At 48.3% G+C, this 16,986-nt stretch overlaps 1 protein-coding gene across 4 annotated transcripts in view; it reads left to right on the plus strand.

The window, feature by feature from the left end:
- The first annotated feature begins 5,562 nt into the window (after positions 1 to 5,562).
- GPR55 (G protein-coupled receptor 55) overlaps positions 5,563 to 16,986 on the plus strand; it is a 45,449-nt gene continuing 34,025 nt past the window's right edge. The window contains exons 1-3 of one of the 4 annotated variants that reach the window (XR_014795683.1): positions 11,440 to 11,491; positions 13,609 to 13,726; positions 13,885 to 14,115. The gene's annotated coding sequence lies outside the window, so the exon portion shown is untranslated. Of the gene's footprint in view, positions 5,605 to 11,439; positions 11,492 to 13,608; positions 13,727 to 13,884; positions 14,116 to 16,986 lie in introns of those variants that run through there. The other 3 variants (XM_084891852.1, XM_084891851.1, XR_014795684.1) reach the window with 3 other exon arrangements.

Raw genomic sequence — 16,986 nt, forward strand, 5'->3', positions numbered from 1 at the left:
TAGTGTTCATCCATGTTGTAATATATGTCAGCATTTTCATCCCTTTTAAGGCTCCCATCCCTTTAGTTTTAATTTATCTAGTATCTTCATAGTTGAAGCAGGTATTCTTTTTATATCCACTACTAGTGGCCCAGTGCACAAAATTCATGCATGGAGGGGGCGGTTCCCTCAGCCCAGCCTGCACCCTCTCAATCAGGGACCCTTTGGTTGATGTCTGACTGCCAGTTTAGGCTGGGACTCTTGCAATCTGGGACTGCTGGCTCCTAAACACTCACCTGCCTGCCTGCCTGATTGCCTCTAACTGCTTCTGCCTGCCTGATCATCCCTAATTGCCCTCCCTTGCCAGCCTGATCTCATCCCCAACTGCCCTCCCCTGCCAGCTTGATCTTGCCCCCAACTGCCCGCCTCTGCTGGCTAATTTGGTTCTAATTGGTCAGTTTCTATGCCAGTCAGCATCAAAAGCTCTGCCTCCTAGACAGCCATTGGCTCCTCACAGTTGACCCAGATTTGGTTCTGATTGGCCAGTTTCTATGCCAGTCAGCATCTCTGGGCCTATCAACAGAGCCTGATCAGAAAGGCAGGACTGATCAGCAGCCCCAGTGGAGGCTCCAATAGAAATGGAGGCAGGGCTGCTGGCCAGGCTCTGAGGGAAAAAGAGAGGCAAGTGCTGGTCAGAAGCTGCCACAGATGCTACAGATCAGCCTCTACTTCTCTCTTCAGGTCTCTTTCCAGAACTGATTTAAAGCCTCTTCAGCAGTCACTGCTGGGTCACTGGGCCTTAGTAGGCAGCACTGGGTCGCCATGGCAACCCAGCGCTGACTTCCAGATGGTCAGCCTTTGATTGTGATAGGTAGTTACACCCTGGCTCTTTATTATAGAGATGGCAGTTTCTGTTCTTTTTTTTTTTTTTTTTTTTTTTTTTTTACATTAACCCAACATATTTTTATTTTTTTATTTTTTTAAATTTAATTTAATTTAATTTTATTTTATTTTTTAATAAGTTTTTATTTTTCATATTATTACAAATGTTCCTTCCCCCCCCACACCATTGCTCTCCTCCACCAGGTTCCCACCCCACCCTCTGCCCTTTCCCCACTCCCCATTGTCCTCATCCATAGGTGCACAGTTTATGTTCAGTCTCTTCCCACGCCCCCCTCTCCCCTTTTCCCCAAGAATCATCAGTTCACTCCCCTTCCATACCTCTGATTCTATTATATTCAACAGTTAATATTGTTCATCAGATTTTTTTAATTTCCTCGGTTTTTAGATTCACTTGTTGATAATTACGTATTTGTTGTTCATAATTTTTATCTTTGTTTACTTTCTCTTCTGAAAGAACCCCCTTCAGCAATTCATATAATTCTGGTTTGGTGGTGATGAACTCCTTTAGCTTTTTTTTATTAGTGAAGCTCTTTATCTGGCCTTCGATTCTGAGTGATAGCTTTGCTGGGTAGCTTATTTTTGGCTGTAGGTTCTTGCTATTCATCACCTTGAATATTTCTTGCCATTCCCTTCTGGCCTGCATGGTTTCTGTTGAGAAGTCAGCTGACAATCGTATAGGTGCTCCTTTATAAGTTACTACCTTCTTTGCTCTTGCTTCTTTTAGTATTCTCTCTTTATCTTTTGCTCTTGGAATTTTAATAATGATGTGTCTCGGTGTGGTCCTCTTTGGATTCCTTTTGTTTGGAGTTCTGTGCGCTTCCTGGACTTGTAAGTCAAATTTTTTCACCAGGTGGGGGAAGTTTTCTGTCACTATTTCTTTCAGTATGTTTTCGATATCTTGCTTTCTCTCATCTTCTGGAACCCCCATAATTCTGATGTTGGTTCGCTTGAAGTTGTCCCAGAGGTTTCTTACATTATCTTCAATTTTCTGGATTCTCTTGCCTTCTAGCTTCTGTGGAGGAGTGTCTTCTGGCTCTTTATGTTCCAAATCTTTGACTTGATTCTTGCAATCTTCCCTTCTGTTTTTAGGACTCTGTAGAATATTTTTTATTTCAGACAATGTATTCTTTATTTCTTGTTGATCCCTTATCATTTCTTGTTGACTCCTTATTAATTCTAGTTGATCTCTTTTCATATCCTCATAGGCCTTATCCATCTTTTCTAGGAAATTCTTGAAAAACCTTATAAGCGTAGATTTGAACTCTATATCCAGACGCTTTTTGTCCTCCATTTCTTTCGTTTGTGATCTATTTTGTTGTCGCATTTCGCAGTTACAGATGGGATGGGGTTTCAGGATGGAGCCTGCAGCTTTGGCTTCCGTCAGCCCCGCCCTATGCAGGTCCTTCAGTGCTCGCTGCCGGCGCCTCTGAGAGAGAGGTGCCCTCGATTTTCGCCTGCTGCCAAACAGTCTATGCTCTCCCACAATGAGCCCGGTATTGGGGTTCAGTTCAGTTGGAAGTGGAGTTGGAGGTGCCGTTCACAGCAGTCTGGAGCCCCAGTCTCCTTCCCGTCAGGGCAATCCCGCGGCACAGCCGACCGTCCCTTCTCTGGGGGCAGTGTGCGCGCCTCCGGGACCTCCTTTCTCCGCTTCCCCGGGGTTCCGACTTACAGCCCAGCTCCCTATGGCTGAGCCTGAGTCCCCGGGGTCTGGCCCAGATCTGGGGTTCAGAGCAGTCGGGGGCCCAGCACAGTCGGAGTTTTATCTCCTTTCCGCTAGGGAACGCCAGCCAGGCACTCGGCCTCCCTCCTCTCCGGCTCCGTCCTCTTCGCGTGCGCCGCGTGTCTCCGTACCTTAGGCTTTTACAGCTCCTCCGTGCTTCCTTCTGGTTTTCTCCTTGCTTCTTGTTGTAGGATTTCCAGTCAGTCGACTTTCCTGTAGTTCTGGGTAATGTCCATTTTATATTTTAGTTGTATTTTATTAAAATTGTTGTGTGCGGCTGCGGCTAGTTGCCTACCCGAGCAGCCATCTTGGATTCTCCTGTTTCTGTTCTTTCATTGGTCTATTTATACCATTCATAGTTAAAATAATTATTGATGAAGTTGGATTAATATCTGCCATGTTTTTAATTGTTTCTATTTATTGCACTTGTTATTGTTTTCTTTTAAAGATCTACTCTTTTTCTAATTTCTCTGGTTTTAAGTGAGCATTTTATTTTATTTTATTTTATTTTAAATATATATATTTTTTATTGATTTCAGAGAGGAAGGGAATACAGGAGAGATAGAAATACCAATAGGCTGCCTCCTGCATGCCCCCTACTGAGGCACCGCAACCCAGGCATGTGCTTTTGACTGGAATTAAACTCGGAACCTTTCATTCCTCAGGCTGATGATCTATCCACTGAGCCAAAACAACTAGGGCTTAAGTGAGCATTTTAAATGATACTCTTTTTTTTTTTTTTTTTTTTCCCCCTTTTTTTTAGTGTGTCAATTATACTTATTTTAGTATTTGCCCTAGAGTTTGCAATAGACATTTACAAGTAATCTAAGTCTACTTTCAAATAGCCCTATTTTGCCTCACTGGTTGTTCCAATCCCTCCCTCCCATTTCTTATGGCATTATTGTCTTTTATTTCAATTATCCATAAGTTATAACCACCCAATACATTGTTGTTATTATTACTTTAAATAATTACCCATTAGGTCAATATAAAATAAAAAACATTTCACCTTAGTTTATTCCTTCTTTCTCTTCTAAATTTCTGAGCTATATCATTTTCCTTCTCTCTGAATAACTCCTTTTAACATTTCTTGCAAGGCATGTCTACACATTCCCTCAGTTTTTGTTTGTCTGAGAAAGTCTATTTCTCTTTCACTTTTGAAGGATAATTTCACTGCACACAGTTCTAGGTCGGTAGGGTTTTTTTTTTTTGTTTGTTTGTTTGTTTTGTTTTTCCTTCAACACTTCGCTCTCTTTTTGCTAGCATAGTTTTGACAAAAAAAAAATTAATGTAATTCTTATTCTTGTTCCTCTATTGATAAGATTTCCTTTCCCCTGGCCTTTTCCCCCCTCCAGATTTTCTCATGTCTGCAGTTTGAGAATGATATGTCTATGTGTTGATTATTTGGTATTTTTTCTGCATCTGTGGTTTGGTGTCTGTTATTAATTCTGAAAAAACTTCATCCATTATTTTTTCAAATATTTCCTCTCCTCCTTTTTCTCTTTCTGATATTCCCATCACTCACATGTCTTTTGCAATTGCCCTTTTGTTCCTAGATATTCTGTCCAATTTTTTCGTTCTTTTTTTCTCTTTCTCTTTCAGTTTTGATTCCTAGCACTTCTTTTTGTTTCTTTATTAGTTTCCATCTTTCTGCTTTCATTGACAATCTCTTATATATCTAGTCTTTCTATCAGAATTCTTAAAATATCAATTACAGTTTTTTCAAATTCCCTACCTGATAATTCCAAAATCTCGATCATATCTGAGTTCTGGTCACAATTGCTCTGTATTTTGTTGCTTTGTACTTTTTGGTTGAAGGCTGGATATAATGTATGTGATAATAGAACCTGAGCTAACCAGTTGAGATTTTATGTTAATCTGACTGGCATCTGGGCTATGTTTAATGTTTGCTGTAGCTATAGGTGCCAGAGACTTCGGGTTATTTACTTATTTTTTCCTGTTGATTTCGGGTTTCCCTAAGAATTGCATCTTAAATGGAGTCTATGTCTTGCCGCTCTCCTGGTCATAATTTCCTTTTATTGCACTGGAGTCTGTTGATATGGTGGTAAGTGTACTGGGTTGAATAATGTTCCCCCCAAATTCATGTTCACCCAGAACCTCAGAATATGACCTTACTGGGAAATAGGGTCTTTGCAGATGTAATGAGTTATATTGACGAGGTCATACTGCAGTAGGGTGGGTGCTAAATCCAAGGACTGCTAAATCCAGAGGAGAGGACACACAGGAATACAGGCAAAGAGATGGCCATGTGATGAGAAAGAGATTGGAGAGATGCAGCTACAAGCCAAGGAATGCCAAGGATTGCCTACAAACACCAGGAATAAGAAGAGGCAAGGAAGACTTCTTCTCTAACACCTTCGGAGAGAGTGTGGCCCTCCCAGCACCTTGACTTTGGATCTAGACGCCAGACCTGTGAGAGAACACAATTCTGATGTGTAAGCCCCCCAGTGTGTGGTTCTTTGTTACAGCAGCATTAGAAATAAACACAGTAAGGTAATGGGGAGGGCAACTTCCATAACCTTAGGATTAAATCTCCGTGGGCCTAAAGTCCTGGGCCTGACCGTCAGGAACATTTCTTGGCCTTCCCCTGTCTCCCCTGAAGTCTGGAGGGGGCTGGAGCTGTCTTGTTGCCCTTCCCCCAGGGCAGAGCAGGCCCTGGGAAAGCAGTGTCCCTCCTGGCAGGGCTTTGTCAAGAACAGAATGCTCTGGGCTTTCTAAATGGTTACATTTCCTCTGAGCCTGTTTAAAAATGGTCATTTCTCCTCCCTTTCCCCAAAGCAAGTGGATTTCTCCCCAACTTCACGGTGACAACCTGGTAGGGCTCTGGAGCTAAACCCCAGGAAAGTGTGGGGCTGCCCTAGCACTGGAACCCCAGCATTTAAAAAGTCTTCAGCTAGTCCACACTCAGCCTCCGGTTATTATTCATCAGACCGAAAACTGTTGCTATCCGTGGCTGGCTCCAGAGGCGGCGTCTGCTCCTGGTAAGTGGTGATTCTCTGTCTTTCCTGCCTCTTTAGATTTCAGGGTGATGGCTTACCAAGTGCCCTCAGTTCTCCAATGGCTCTAAGCACAGTTGTTGATGCTCTGATTGCTCAGCATTTTTCTTGTGAGGATGGAACTAATGACTTCCAATCTGTTTACATGTAAGAGCTGTCTTATGGTGGCTTTTTGTTATTCAGAATTAGACATAGTTTTGTATTTCTGTCCAATCTCCCTACCTATTCTCCCTCCACTCCTTTTTAAAGGCATGGAAGACTATAGGAAAAAGACATGGAGTAACCTAAAAGGAACATAGGAACGTTACGCAAGCCCAGAATCTTCTAAAATCTCTCAGAGTAATGACTTTCTGGTTTGTGGTTCTGACTTTTCTTCTGGAAATTTATTGAAGCCTCCATAACCTCTCCTGTATTTGACCTTGGCAGGTGGTGGTCACTCCTCTTACGCTGCTGCCAAGCATACTTCTTATCTTGTCCTCAAAAATTGTCTCTTGTGTGTTTCTTTGTCTTGCTGTTAAACTTTGTAAATAATTTGAGGTCCAAGGCTCAGTCTTCTCTGTGCTTGATAACAGCCTGCAGGCTTGCACAAAGCCTGTTTGTGATGAGGACTCCGGGAAAAGGGACCAGTAGTTGAATTGGATTCTTTCCCCCAGTTGGTTTGGTGCAGAATGTATCATCTATATCACTGAATGGCCACTTGTTGGCACCTAAGCCCAGGCATGCGCCCACGGGTCCATCCTGTGAGCCATGTGCCCGTGTGTCCATCCTGGCTCTAAAAGGCACAGGTGACCCCTTAAGAAGAGCCTTTCAGCATCTGACAAGTTATGCATTTGCCCAAACCATCCATGCCTGCTCTTTGTAGAAAACTTGGGAAACACATATATAAGTAAGCATGACGAGGAAAATGAAAATGATCCATGCGCCCATCGGCACTATTTTGGTACAATTCCTGTGCCTTTCACTGTGCCGTGCTAATGCTCAGAGGGAAGGATGAAGAGTTCTCTAGGAATCAACAAGATCAGGGGTCACGGTTGCTGTGGAGTTATGTATGGATACAAAAAGGGATAGCACATTGATTTAAGAATGTGACTGGGCAGGAACACAGCCTTTCAGTCAAATGTGTTTTGGGTTCAAATCTGTCACCTACTGGATGTCCCTCTCCTTGCATTTCTGCCAGGACTGAGAATTGCCGTGTAATAAAACTCTGCCAATTCCATATGAGAAAAAAAAAATCTTATTTTCATTTTCGGTTTCTTGATTATAGGTGAAGAACTTGTGTTTTTAAGATTTACACATTATCTCTTTTGAATGGGATGAGTAATAACAAAAAGCCTATTTGAAATGTCACAGTGTTTCTGTTTAGATATGAAAGCATGTCAATTCATGCAAAGAAGAGAAGGTGTCAATATGTGTGCAAATTTGTTATGAGAGTTGAGGCTGGGGGACGGGAAAGGACAAAAACAAGAGAAAATGTAGGAAGGTGGGGGGAGGAGGAGGAAAGAGCACAAGAAAGAAAAGCAGGGAAGAAGAGAGAGAAAAATTTAAAAAGTAGAATTGTTTTGCATTTTGCCTCAGAAGCCTCGTCTGGGAGACAGGCTAGTCGGTGATGGTGGAAATGAGCCACACTCAACTGACCCTGCCCTTTGCCAAATCACATTCAGGCCAGGGTCCTCAAACTAGGTGACTTCTGGACCCCTTTACACTATTAAAAATTATTAAGAACCCCCCAAATCTTTTAGTTATATAGATAACATCAGTATATACTATACTAGAAATTAAAACATAATCTTAAAATATTTACATAAATATATTTTTAAATGAAAAATGTATTTTCCAAAACAAAACAAAAAATTAGTGAAAAGAAAGGCATTATTTTTATAGTTTTGCAGATCTCTCAGATATCTGGCTTAAGAGATGGCTGGCCTTTCCTTTCTGCTTCTGTCCTCAGTCTGTTGTGTTAGCACAGGTCACATAGCCTCTGGAAAACTCCACTCTACACTCAGAAGAGGATGAAAATGGAAAAGAAAGTCGTAAGATTAGAAAACGAGGCAGCCAATCAATGAGCTATCCTCCTTCCCCAGCCCCTTCGTCATTGGTTAATAAAATTGTAGAGGGTGGATTTCCTAAAAGCACCCCAGGGAGCCTTTAGGGGTGCCCGGACCACACTTTGAGAACCACTGAGTTAGGCAGGGGGAATTGATACACGGTGGCCAGAGGGGGCCATGGGAGGGATATCTAATAATTTGTCGAGAGCCATCAAAACATTAATGCCCTTTGACACAATGATTCCCCTTTAGGGAATATACTTTCCCTTTAGGGAATAATCCCCCAAAGAAGGAAAACTGTTTAAATCACCTACAATTGGGAAATGGTTAAGTTAGCCCATTTAATGGAATATTTTGCAGCCTAAAATTATAATTACTAATTATTAGCATGGGAAGAATTATATCGCCCTCAGTGAAAAATGCAAATTATAATCTTGACGGTGCCTACCACTCTCGGGAGACTGGATGTCTGCAGACAAAGCCTCAAAGGGAGCAAGGAAAGTTGGGTCAGTTTGATATATGGGCATGGGCTTATGGGAGGTTTTTATTTTGGCCCATGTTGTTTTGATGTTTGCTTATTAGTTTGCAATAAGTAACGGCAAACATAAGGGCTCTCTGAACTGTCTTACTCCCGTAGGTCAGTGTGGTCAGGAGGGAGCAGAGCACAGAGACACCAAGGGCCCAATCCATACTCACTTATTTCCCCAGTTATCTCAAAAATGTCTTTTTATAGCTGGTTAGCTGAAATGAGGTCAGGACCCAAAGGTAGCATTCTGTAACAGTCTCCCCTTCTTTTTCTTTTCTTTTCATGTCACTGAAAATGACGTGGAGTCATTGAGAGTACATTTCATATTTTTTTAAAAAAATTATTAGGTTGATATCGGTTAATAAAATTATAGAAGATGATTACCAGAGAGAAGGGGTGATGGAAGGAGGTAAAAGAGAGTAAAGGGAGGCCAAATGGTGATAGTAGGAGACTTAACTTGGGATGGTGAACACACAATACCATAAACAGGTGATGTATTCAGAATTGTACATGTGAAATCTAAATAACTTTATTAACCAATGCAAGCACATTCTTTTTAAAAATAAGTTAATTTCAGAACTTTTTTTTTTAACATACTTTATTGATATTTTACAGAGAGGAGGAAGGGAGAGAGATAGGGAGCTAGAAACATCGATGAGAGAGAAACATCGACCAGCTGCCTCCTGCACACCCCCCACCGGGGATGTGCCCGCAACCAATGCACATGCCCTTGACCAGAACCGAACCCGGAACCCGGACGCTCTATCCACTGAGCCAAACCGGTTTTGGCTAATTTCAGAACATTTTAAGGTTTATGAAGGAAATTCAAGTTAACAGGTTAGCATAAACACAGAGGTGTTACTCAATTCTGTTTTCCTTTCACAGATTGTCTTCCACGAATATTTTTATAATGACAAGTCAGGGTTTTGCTATTGATTCATATTGTGCTTTGATTCATATTTTGTGCTTTGATTCATATTTCTTTGTAGCTAATCACAGGGCACTGCACGAAACATAGAGCAGTTCACAAAGTTTTAGTATATATGATGCCGAAGTGAGAACACAAATAGACATCCTTAATGCACAGCAACTAACTGACATCCTTTCCCTGCTTTGAAATACACTCTATGCAGAAGGCAGCTGCCCCCCTGAACTCACTCTCTTTTAGTCTCTTTCTCAAATCCCAGCCCCATCCCACTGCCCCGCAGCTTGGTGCGTAGGGCTTCCCTCTTCCACCCTGTCTCTCTGTACAGACCTCCTTGGTCTTCTCTAGTGATCTCTCTGCTCAGCCCATGACCAAGGTGTGTTATTGCAAAGAGCCCAGCCCGAGCCAGCAGGCTCACGGCCGTCCCCTCAGCGTCTGGTGGCAGAGGCAGGAGGTGCCAGTTGCACAGTGACCATCCTTGTTCCTGTTTCTCGGAGGAGGGTCAGGGGCATCGCTATCTATTGAGATGTCTGCCTTCTTTGCTAGGCAGCCAGTGCCTGTGGCTGAGATAATGTCTTACTTAGTTCACTGTGGCACCCGCAGGGCCTAGTACGGTGCCTGTCGCCTGAGGGCATCAGGAAGGATTCCTTGGCGTGGGCACAGGCTGCGGGCCTTCTGTGCTGTCGTTGGGAGGGTGGCCTGTGCCCGAGGAACCGTGATGAACAAGCCCCACGTCCACTGGTGACAGTGCTGTGGGCGACCCGCGAATGACGACCGCCAGTCAGCCCAATTGGAATGTAGGAAGCCTTTATTACGAACTCAAGTCCGGGCTCCCGTCTCAACTGACACAGCAGCGAGCAACGAGAGCCCCGACCCAGTCTAAGCACGCTACTTTTATCCCCGTCTTAGGGATGCCTGGCAGATTATGATTGGCTAAAGTTTTAACAAAGAAAGGTCAGTTATAAATTATAGAAAAATTCCATTAGTACAGTAACATTTAAAGTTTATACAACACCCGGGGTGGGAGTTTATTTTCAGCTTAAGCAGTCTCTGTCTGACCTGGTTTGGTCTGTTTGTCCTGCCTTGTGGCTACTGGAAACAGGACGTGCCTGCCTGGGGGTTGAGCCTTGCAACAGAACTATTCTACAACTAACAGTTATGCTACATTCTTTGTTGTGGGTCTGGTTGCTCGCTCCTTCCCTGGCCTGGAGTCCTGCCTCCACAGGGTCTTGCTAAGCCATCTGGAGCCCCGCCTCCACCGGGTCCTGCCGGCCACAACAACAGAGCACCCAGTTCTATTCTCTCTACCCCTGGAAGACTGTGGTAAGCTCCGGCCGAAGCAAGTGCCTTGCGTGACACCGGTGTGGAGTCACTCTCGGGGCTCCCACACGCACGGCATTCTCATTTTCACTCTGAGAACTCACTCTCGTGCCGTGCCCCCTCACAGTCATCTCTGCTGCGGCCTTTCCCTCTGAATCACCCGGCAATGGTTACTGTGACCATGGTTACTGTAACCGGAGGCCCCCTTTCCCTCCCCTCTGAGAGCTTTCTTTGCATCACCTCTAAACAGGCGGGGTTTGCCCTCACTGCTGAGGCTGGCACGCTTCCCAGCTCTTAAACTCAGGTGTGATGGGGCCATGGCTTCTTCGTGTTCTCCAGGGCTTAATGTCTGTTTTCAGGACCTTTAGTCTTGTCCTCTTTCCCCAGGATCCCACAGGTGTGGCAGGTGGGGCTGTGAGGGGAGTAGGGCGGGATCAAACCTGGCCTCAGGGGTTGCTTTGATCCACTCTGAGTGACATCCAGGAGGAGCCCTGTCCTGACAGGCTGGGCGGTCATTCCAGGGCCCCTGAGCATCCAGGACTGGCTCGTGGTTCCCTACCTCTCTCAGGTGTGCAGCTCTGTCACTGGGATCTCTGGGCGGGGGGGGGGGGGGGGGGGGGCAGCACGGCCCCCTCCTTGCTTTCTGATCCCACATCCTGTCTGGGGCTTTGTCATACGCTCCCTGTGGTTTCCTCCCTGCAGGGATGTGAGTGGGAGGCACAGGGCCCCTTGCGAATGACCCATCAGTATCTTGGGGTGTTTGCAAAGGAGCCACCATAATGAGAGCCAGTGAGGAGGGGAAGGGCGGGGGGGACGGGGAAGAGCTGGTGGAATGATGCTTGGAGGCCTGGGGCCCCGAGAGGAGCTGCACTGGAGCACTAGGCAAACGGAGGACAGAGGATGTGGTCACTCCCTGAGAGGAAACAGAGGTGGGGGCGGGGGTGTGACAGAAGAGGGACCGTTGGTGGTTTGTGGGGTTCAGGCTTTCTGGACATTTGCTTGGGGACTTGAAGCATCTAGAGGAGGAGGAGACATGGGGGTCACTGGATTTGCGAGGTGAGTCCACTAAGACTCCAGAACCCCAGGTTCCTTAGCCCTGGTTGTCAAGCTCGTGGAAGTTCTAGAAAAACCTATTCAGTCACATGTGAGAGGGGTGTGGACCTGTCCTTTCCCTGTCAGGTGTCCTGAGTCTGGCGCCCAGGGCTAGGCCCTTTCCATCGCTAGAAAGGAAGCCTCCTCAAGGTCCTTCCTGAGACAGGAGAGCAGGGGATGTGACTGCATGAGTGACCAGAGTGCAGAGGGCTTTCTCCCGACTGCCGGCACTGGCCTTCTCCGGGGCCGGGGGCAGCGTCCTGCCACAGGCTCCCGGCACACAGCCCTGGGAGAACCCCGCTCTCCAGGCTCTTGCTTCTTGACCAGCACTCATTGCTGCCTCTGTTGCCCAGAACCCGAGGCCAGGCATGCCCGAGACAAGCATGGCTATCCCTGCTCATTCTTGGCAATTCCTGAGCTCAGACATCTCCAGGCACCCACGCTCAGGGACTGGCTGAGCCCCTTCACCCTCCCTGGGCGGGGCTACTGGGAGACTGGGGATGTGGCCAGGAAGAAGGGGACACTTCAGAGCACCAGCCCCCGGGCTCTGAGGCAGGCTCTCGGGCCGGGAGCCAGCCAGAATGCTGTCTGGTGGCCCCCAGGTGCCTAACCCGGCTGACGCAGGTTATCCAGGGCGCCCTGCCCTGGCTCTGCCCTAAGTAAGCGCTGCCTTGGACAGTCTCCGTGAAGACCTGTTTGCTTATGTCTGTAAGGCTCCCAGGCCTCCTCGCTCTAGAATTCTCTGCTTCTGAGGTCACAAAAGAGGCAGCAGGTTCCAGAACCCCACAGCTGGGTCTGCTCTCACTTTGTGCATTGCCAGCGATGAAGAGAAAGCAAACCTTCTATTTTCCCACCCCCCCTAGCCCTCCCTCTTCCCCTCCTCCTCCTGCCTCTTCCCCTTCCCCCTTATCTGGCTTCCCCCGCTGCCTTCTGCCGGACCCCACGCTGGGCCCTTGGCCTGGCTCTCCTCCGGCTCACGCATTTCGCCCAGGCAGGCTCCCCTCTCTCACCAGGGGGGCCCCTCCTCACTTGGGAACCCACAAGACCTGCTGCCTCTATCGGCCCCCTCGGGTCCCCTGCTCCCCCTGCCCTGCCAGTCCCGCTGCCCCTCCTGTCCGCCATGTCCGCCTCTCTACTCTTCACTCTTCCTTTGCCCCGCTCCCCGCTTCTGGCCCTTCTCTGGCCTCCAGCCACTTGGGCAAACGGCTCACCCGCCCCTCCTCCCCTCGGCTCACCCGCCCCTCCTCCCCTCGGCTCACCCGCCCCTCCTCCCCTCTTCCCCGGTCACCACCTCCCCGCATCGCTCCTCTGTTGGGCCGGCCTGTAAACTGTCCCTGGGACTTGAAGTCCCTGCCAGTGGGGACCCGGACCTCTCGAAGCTTCAGGAGTCGGACACCTGCTGGGCCCAGGGAGCAGAACATGGTGGGCAGCAGCTGCGGGGAGTCCTGGGGGGTCCTCAAGCACTCCAGGAAGCCCCGATTTCCCCAGTGAGTTCTCAGGCCCCTGGCCCCCTGGCCGGTGCCACCGGGTGGATGCCCCTCCTGGCGCTTGGTGCACAGGCCAAGGGCAATGTAACAAGCTCTTCTGCGTCATCACTTGGACCGCTCGAGGCTCTCCGAGCCGCCATTGGACGGGGTGGGAGGGCTTGGTGGGCTCGGGGCATCTTTTCCTACAGGCCCCTCTCCTTCTGAATGAGGAGCGGCTGTGTCCCGTGCCTGGTGCATACCTTGCCCCTCAAAACCAGCCTTCCCTAAAAAACAGTGCCCTGGGCATCCCTCTGCCAAAGCGGAGATTGCTGGGGAGGGGGGAGCGTGGCAGTGGGAGGAGGGCTGACGCCCTGCTGTGACGTTTTGGGGTCTGGAGGCTGGGGGACCCCTCTGGGGCAAACAAAGCACCCTGTTCACTGTCCTCCGGAGAGCAGTTTCCGAGCTCTGCAGTGGCGGCTGGCCATCAGCCGCTGGCTCAGGACCTGCTCCTGCGGCCTCCTTTGGAGGGGGGGTGGGGAGGGGGAGAAAGTTGCAGCTGCAGCTGCAGGCTGTCTGGAGGGGCCTCCGCACCCTCCTTACTGATCTTCCCCGCAGGCCCAAGGGCAGCAAGGGCTACTCCCGCTTCCCCATGGTGCCAGAGGCAAGGAAAGGCCCGGCTGGGCCAGATAGCTTGAGATTGGGCCAGCGAAAATCAGGACTTCACCCTAAGAAGGTGAGTCTTGGGATGCTGACTGAGGATGGCAGGAGGGCTCCTCAGCACTCACCCTCCGCACAGCTGCTTGCCCTCCACGGTGCACGCCCGGGCTGGCTTTCCTGACACAGCCCGGGGTGCTCAGGGTCCAGAATTACACTTTCTTTTGGCCCCTGTAGGCGTCTCGATCTTGATAACTGCAGGTGAAGTCATGCCCTGAAGACACCCCGAGGCCGGTGCCCCTGCTCCAGGATGCACAGCGTTCGCAGGCCAGGCAGCACCAGCCCTCATGCCCCCCGCCTCAAGTTTGCCATTACAAGTGAATGCAGTCTGCCAGGAAGCCCCACCCTTGAGCGCTGAGTTCTATGCCAAGAGCAGGTGGGGAGATGGCAGGGCTGGAGGACCTCGTCCGACAGACCCTTCCTCTCTCGGTCCATCTGCTTTAGGGGCAGGTTCTACCCTGAGTGGAACCTCTGCTGGGCCCTGGTCCAGGCACTGGCCAAAAGCCACGTAATAAACTGCTCCCAGAGGCTCCGGCGTCCCCAGGCTCAATGTGGCAGGGCTCCAGGGTGCCCCCGATGGAGGTGGAGGACTGGCTTTTCTGGGCCTGTGTGCTGTCGGGTCAGGGCAAGAATCATGCCCTGATCCTGCTTTCAGAACAATGGTCTGCCCTGCCCACCATGCCCAGCTCTCCCACTCACTCCTTCACCTGACCCCCCAATTCCTCCTGCCCTGTCTCTCTCTCTCTCTCTTTCTCTCTCTCTCTCTCTCTCCCACTCTCCACACACACACACACACACACACACACACACACGCACACTGCAGTTCTCCCAATACGATATGGGTGAGTGGCCTTTGCCCACTAAAGACCACATACTGCTCTGTAGTCTGGACCCCTCCCTCTTCTTGATGGGTGAATGGGCACATTAGGTCTGTGCTACTGCCAGAGACCCACATACACTTGTACTTTGGGGTCAAAAAGCCCTTCCATCTCCTGCTCAGTGGCCCAGAAGATACTGCTGTGAGTGACTGTGGAGCCCGTGGTACGAGGCCCAGACTTCTCGGCCAGGGAGCTGGGCAGCCTGGAGGGTACATACAACATAAGTGGACCACTCCCATGAGCACCATGGTGGACCGCACCCACCCTGTTTGGTTCAGAAACTTCTCTGGGAAACAACTGGGGCTCCAGAGAGCCCCTCTCCTGAGGCCCCTCCCTCCCATGACCTGTGCCCCCAGGCACCTGCATCTCAGACAGGACTGACCAAGGGAAACCAAAGAGCCAGCCCTGGGGGCTATGAGACGGGAGGCCTGTCTCCTAGAGCTCCCAGCACCCCAGCGGGGACAAAGGTAAGACTGGGTTCTCAGCGGTTCAGCCCAGGCCCCGGGGCTGCAGGGCAATGGAGAGAGAGTCCTGGGGAGAAGCCTGTGGAGGGTTCATAGTTGGTTAGTCCATTCACTCTCCATCTTGACATCTTGCCCCGCTGAGAGATGCATCTGACCGCCGGTGGAGAGGGGGAGCCATGTGCAGCTGTTTGCCTTCCCAGGTGCTCTTTGGGGGCCATGATCTGCGGAAAGGCCAGGCCCGCCTACTGACCCCGGAAGTTGTTTCCTGAGACCCGGAGGAGATGAAGTTGGAGTCAGTCCCCATAAACATGATGGGACTAGAGGCTTTATGTCTTCCCACCCAGAATGACCTCTTTCAATGTCAGAGACAAGGTCATGGGACCTCCTGGAGAGCTTATGGCTGCCCAGCCCCGGGAGGGAGGGCGGCTTGGGTCAGGGCCTAGAGCCTCCTCTGAGCTCTGCCCTTGGCCTGCTGCGTGGGGTCCTGGAGAGTTCCTTATTTTCCAAAGCTGTAGCATTAAGCCAAAGAGTACCGGCAATCTTCCTGTGTCCCACTATCAGTCAACCTCCCTTGTCTTTCCTGTAAGTGAGACACCATCAGGAAGCAGCAAATATTTCTTATAAGGATAGAAAATACTTGTTAAAACCATTTTACAGAAACACAGGGCAAAAGACCAGGCTGTGCAGGGCTGGCTCAACTGTACTGTGGTTGCTGGTTACAGAAAGATAGCTTTGGCCGAAACCGGTTTGGCTCAATGGATATAGAGTGTCGGCCTGCTGACTGAAGGGTTCCAGGTTCGATTCCGGTCAAGGGCATGTACCTTGGGTGTGGGCACATCTCCAGTAGGGGTTGTGCAAGAGGCAGCTGATCGATGTCTCTCTCTCATCAATGTTTCTGGCTCTCTATCCCTCCGTGTAAAAAATGTTTCTAACTCTCTACTCCTCTCTGTAAAAAATCAATAAAATATTTTTAAAAAATATTTCCTGCTTTTTCTATTTCCAAAGATATGCAATTCTTAATTGTTTTTTTTTTTAAAAAAGAAGATAGCTTTGTCCTTCTTATAGATTTTACAATAAATAAATGGCATTAAATTGTCTTTTGTAAAGAAAATTGATCCCACAGGAAGCCCATCCTGGCAGCTTCACTTCCTCAAATGGCCGTCCTGAGGCCCCTGCCTGCGGTTTCACATGACCCTCCTGATTTGCAGGGTGAAAATGACTAATTTGTAAAGGATTCACACATCTTGCTGTCCTTGGTGCATTTCCTTTATTCTATTTAGTGATTCCACAGCATCTGTGCTGTGTAATTTACAGATTTTGAGAGATGAGCATTAATCTTCAGCTCAATGAGGCCTTTGCCATGTGATTTTTTAAAATTTTATTTATTTATTTTTTTTCTTGAATGAATCAGGGCAAGGCTTTTTCAGTGGCTTACATTTTTTTTTTTTTACCCTGAATCCACAAAACAGGTGTTGCTAATTATTACATACTATATTTTAAATACTTAATGTTAAGTCATAAAGCCCAACCCACACTGGATCATCTTATTCAAGGAAACCAGTTACAAATTTCGTTAATTTTGTGTTTAGCTTGTTAACACCTATTTTAGAATTGGTTAATAAACTTAGGAGACTAGGAGGACCTAAGGAAGAGCAGAGAAATGTTTTTGCCACAGAAGTTTACACCAGCCGGGACCGGTTTGGCTCAGTGGATAGAGCTTCGGCCTGAGGACTGAAAGGTCCCAGGTTCGATTCCGGTCAAGGGCATGTACCTTGGTTGCAGGCACATCCCCAGTAGGGGGTGTGCAAGAGGCAGCTGGTCGATGTTTCTCTCTCATCGACGTTTCTAACTCTCTGTCCCTCTCAATTCCTCTCTGTGTAAAATCAATAAAATATATATTAAAAAAAAAAAAAGTTTACACCAAAAGAGTCCCCGCT

The sequence above is a fragment of the Pipistrellus hanaki genome (genome assembly GCF_964339955.1).
Source record: "Pipistrellus hanaki genome assembly, chromosome: 8".
Taxonomy (NCBI): domain Eukaryota; kingdom Metazoa; phylum Chordata; class Mammalia; order Chiroptera; family Vespertilionidae; genus Pipistrellus; species Pipistrellus hanaki.